Genomic DNA, 5,252 nt, shown 5'->3' on the forward strand with positions numbered 1-5,252 from the left:
TTTTGTCTTCTTTTAATATCCTTTTAGTAGAATATCGTGCCTGTAGGTTTTGTAGTGTATTATTCTTCTTCTTTCCCTCCAATTCCACTTTATTTATTCAATGGATTTTTCCATCTTCTTATACTTCCCTTTATCTCCCATCTCACTTGACTCTCACGATATATGATCGCGTTATGCTTAAGATTTATTTTATTTTATTTTTAGAGATGAAGGAGTTCTAGTATAGTTTTGATAAATTTGAACTTTTACATATACACTCTGTTGTCAATATTTATAATAGCAAGGCAAATCTTATTTGAACACGGACAAAAACGAATAGAAACATAGGTCTAAACAAGACATTTAATTTTCAGGTGTTTTAGAGTTAAAACAAACTTCTTGGATATTCTTTATATTTTATTTTCTCTTTAATATATTGTTAAACTGTTTGCATTAGAACTGTACAAAATAAAATATTAAAATTATTTCTTGTCTATCCAATTTGTTCTGGTATGAAGATTTTACTTAGTATCCTCCGGTCGCAATCCGATGCTCAACAGCCATTTAAGGTAATATTTGGTCCGTTAACCCCAGAACCATGGGAATCCTGCAATAAAATAAATATCATTAGTTATGAATGCATCTGTAATAATAAATGAATATGAAAGTAAATATTTTTGATTCCAAGTGGCTAAACAGTAATTAGATTTTTATATTGATATGATAAATTCCTGATAGTAGAAGAAAATGCAGAGGAAGCTTGTTTCCTTGAAATTCACTATGAACGGTCAAATTGATTGACTCTTTACTTTGAAGAAACTGTATTTTCTAATAGAAAGAAGAATAACTTCCACAACATATGTACTTAGGCAGAAGCAGTTTGTTGCCAGAAGACACTCTGGTATTACTTTCTGAACATCTCAAATGTTATTTCCGAACATTTCCGAACAGATTCATGATTTTTGATGAGATCGTCTTTATTATCCAGGACGTCTCATATAATAATTAACTTCGATCCAGGAAAAGAATTATTAGTCTGAGTATTTGCCTATTATGGTCAAAATAATAGTGAACGTAATTTCTTACATACGGTTTTATACAGAGAACGTTTAATATAAGCAAACCTATGTAAGTTCATTTGTAATTTCTGTACAGTAATCTTCAAGTCAAGTGAAATACAAGCTGATACGATTCGATAACTATAGTAAGTACTCACCCCACATCATGTTAGCTGTCTGCATATTTTCTCCTCTCTGTTGTTTGAAAGGAATTCTCTGAGGATATGGAATAGGTATAGGCCTGGGAATAGCCAAAGCAACACAAACAAGAAGGGCAAGGAAAACGAAGACCTGAAAAGTAATAAAAATTCTTATTACTTGATGTTGCTATTTTATGTTGTCAGGATTAGTAAAATATTTGTACGGTAGTACATCAAAACGTTGAATGGCATCAAAAAAATGTTCGCAGACTATCTATAATTAAGGTATTGATATTGCTCGTAGGTTTTATTCCTATTAATTTCTATTTTATTCACAATTAAGCGTTCTTCTTCTACGCATTCTGTTGTTGAATCAATTCTCATGGATATAACCCTTGAGAATTTTTACCCTTTCAGATAATCATTGGTTGATAAAATTTTCAATCTACTTGTTTAACACATAATATTTGTGAATATTTTTTAACATTGTTTCAATACAATGATATGTTGGAGACAATTTAAAGAGAACTTAAAACATGCTTAGATCCTTTCCAAAATTCATGTGGAACGAAAGGGGCTATGTAATGTTCTGTGGTGATTTGTGACAGTAATTTCAGAAACGTTACTCAATATGAAGACTGCAGCATACAGAATATATTTACACGTAATAGAAATTAAATTGATATCGTCTTGATTGTTTTATGATATACCTAGTATCTATACATTTTTTAAATATTATATGCAATATATACATTGTTATCATCAAAATAAGTATGGTGTCATCATTGGTAAGGCGTCTTTGCAAATAAGAAGAATTAATTCATTATGGCTCTCACCTAAAATTTCGTCCTCAATATTTTTCTTTTTCTTTTTCTGACTGACTTTTTAATACTTTTCTGTACATTGTTCCTCCTTGTTTTCTATTTCGCTTCTCATAATGGAATTTTCTATTTTCTATTTTTCCCGACGAGGACCTAATTTACCACTGGATTCTTGAAAGCATATATACAATTTGTCAGCTAGATGTCCATTCAACGAGATTGCAACGTAAATAGTGACGCTGTATGTTGCACTATGCATCGACTGAAACGTCGAGATAGTATCTTTCTTTCTCTTTTTCGACATTGTACAATTTGACAACAGTTCGTAATTGAACTGGCTTTGATCACGGGTCCACACAAATTCCGTTGAGATGTTTTTTGTCTGATATGTTCATTTACTTTTGCTTCCGCTCAAATGCTTCCGCAATGTTTGTTAATTCTTCTCACTCGTTATGTTCTTTCCTTATTATAACAGTGATTCGACGGGAGATTATTCCATACTGCCGCTTCAAATGTGTAATAAATCCTACTGATGCTGTGAAACTCAACAGTCCAATCTTTCTGGCTATTTCAATCGCCCAAAGTTGTACGTGCCAATAATAGACGCTAGCTCCCACATCTTTCGTTTCATCAAACTTTGTTATGGCACCTTGCTTGATCGTCTTTAACTGTAGTGTACAATTTCCCTTGAACGCAGCCGTGTTTTACTACAAATTGTAACAAGCATTTAATATTGCTTTTGGTCTTCAGTTTCTGGTATCTTTGCAGAAGTTTTTTTATATGTTGAATCCGCGCACATCATAATCCTTGAATATGTTCTACAGTTTGGCACCAGCAAACTGTATGATCACACTGTTTTGCGACGGATTGTATTCACTCTGGCTACTTTCATTATCTCGTGCAGGATTTACAGTGTCATTACACTTTCTCACTTCTTTATTTTCAGTCTCTTCAAAATCTTTACCACTGCGTTCTAACGTTTGGACACTTCCGGTTTCTAACTGATTTCCTTGTGTTTGCACAATTAATTCTTCTAGAAAACATGCATATGTCTCATCTTCCAGACCAATTCCTTCCTCATGACATACCTTGCGTTGCACTTTTACTCCAACCAATCGCACTACATTCATTGGATTGATCATCAGTATCCGCACCATTTGACGGACGTCTCACTTCATATTTAACCATTCCTCATGCGAAAAACAAGCGTTTGCAGCTTCACAGTTGGGAGTGGTGTAACGGTAGACATGAGGTGGACTCTCCGTACCAATATGTAGCCAAATCTATTTGTGCAAGTTTGCACCATCTTCCAGACAAACGGATATCACCTATCGTAGTAGAGGTACTAATGCTATTTATACTTTGATGGAGTTCATTTACTTTCCTGGAAGGGAAAATACGTATCAACATCAAAGCATGTGTAATGTTAGCACCCCTGAAGCAAAAAGTAATGTCCATTTTTCTGTAAGATGCTGTAAACGTCCGTAAGAGCACGTCTCATACCGACAGGACGTCTATAAAGTCTGACACCGGTTCATTGCGGAAACGGTTGGGTGAATGGAAATATCGGTGCACATACTTCCCATTATTTTTCGGGGCACAAATGTTAAATAAAATCATATTGCCCAGGGTCCCAGACAAAGTCCACCTCACTTTCTTCAAATGATAAGGAGGCCAAGTAGTATGTCGTTTGAAAGGTATTTTGAGAAGCAAGAAGCTGCAACAAGTCCCGAGTCTGTATGCGCACCCTATGAAAAATGGTGGTCAGACTTTCATGACAACTGTTGACATTTTGAGTGCCTACCATTTTGTACAGGGTGAGCGTAGAAACTCGGAACTTGCTCCATCTTGTTTCGTTTCACAATATCATTCAAAATTTGAAAATTCTAAGCTGGACCATGTCTGGAACCTCCGGAAGATCTTTGGACACAACCTTTCCATTCAAAATGTGTGTCCCTAAAAATAATGGGATATGTGTGCACCGATTTTTCCATCCACCCAACCTTTTCCGCAAAAATGGCCCGGGGTCAGACTTTATAGACGCCTTGAAATTATGACACGTGCTCTACTTTGTCCTGCTCTTGCGGACGTGTGCAGCATCTTGAAGAAAAACGGACATCAGTGTTTGTTTCCGGGGTGCTAACATTACACATGCTTTTCTTTTTGTGCGTATTCACCCGTTCGAGCCCAAGTACTTTCATTGTTAGTAAGAAATTTCATAAATTGACTACTTTACTAAATTTTATGTTATTAACTATTGATATATTTTGTTACGTGTACCTGAATAAATTTGATTTCAAGATATTAATCAAATACATATAATTGTACCTACCTTAGCGAACATTTTTGTTGGAAGAATTGTTTTCTTCTTGGAGAAGATACAACTTATGCCTTAATTTGTAGAGCAGCCGTATTTATACAATAATATACCCTTGAAATTTTAACACTTCTTATGCTGTTTATGATTCAGATATTAATATATCTGTTACACTTAAAGTTGACCAAGCGAACGCTTATTAGTTACATTTGAATAAACACACATCAAGGTTGATTCTTAATACACTGACAACTATTAAATAAGCAGTTTTGAGAAAGTCAGGAGTCAGAAAATAGTGATTTTACATTGAGCATATTTTTTGTTTCTGTGCTGGAAGATACACCATCTAGGTTGAAAATGGCACGAGTACCTTTTTCACAATAGGCGATATACGGTGTACCTAGATGTTAATAGAGCAGTGTTCGTTGAGTCAGTTACTGATGCCCTTTTCAAAATCGCAGCCTGTGTTGGCAGTTGTAGAAATGACGTCCACTAGTGAAGATGATTTTGCTCTATCTCCCAAGAAACGTAAATAAGGTGTGAGAAATAGGGAAACATACAAACAAATGAAGATACAAACTGTTAAAGTTAAAGGTACCGAACATGTCAATTAAGCTGGTAAAACAGTTACTTCAAGAACACAAGGAAAAGACTTCAATTAAGTTTTCTGCATACCTGTAATGTAGTATTATATTTGCCTATATTGATACTTGTAACACTTTTTTAGTGATTTTCTTATTTCAAAGTTTGAAAACAAGAAACAAACATAATTAACAAACATATTTACGCATCATTACGTGATGAAAGAAAGTATGGTACAACATATCTATTTATATATATAATCTTAAAGCATTGTTTTCAATACCAGAAAGAAGCCAGAGGAGCAGGACGTACCATAATGCATATAGTGGTCTCTGGAGCTCCTTTGTAGCTAAGC

General features: G+C 34.5%; 1 long non-coding RNA gene across 1 annotated transcript; it reads right to left on the reverse strand.

Moving 5' to 3' along the window:
* Nucleotides 1-384: 384 nt before the first annotated feature.
* On the reverse strand, nucleotides 385-4,440 carry LOC145691679 (uncharacterized). Its single transcript, XR_014132492.1, has 3 exons — nucleotides 4,331-4,440; nucleotides 1,196-1,328; nucleotides 385-586 (listed from the first exon to the last, which is right to left on the reverse strand). It is a non-coding gene; the product is annotated as an uncharacterized LOC145691679 (long non-coding RNA).
* Between the last annotated feature and the right edge of the window lie 812 nt (nucleotides 4,441-5,252).

This window comes from Thermobia domestica, chromosome 8, assembly GCF_964235325.1.
Source record: "Thermobia domestica chromosome 8, izTheDome1.hap1.1, whole genome shotgun sequence".
Classification (NCBI taxonomy): domain Eukaryota; kingdom Metazoa; phylum Arthropoda; class Insecta; order Zygentoma; family Lepismatidae; genus Thermobia; species Thermobia domestica.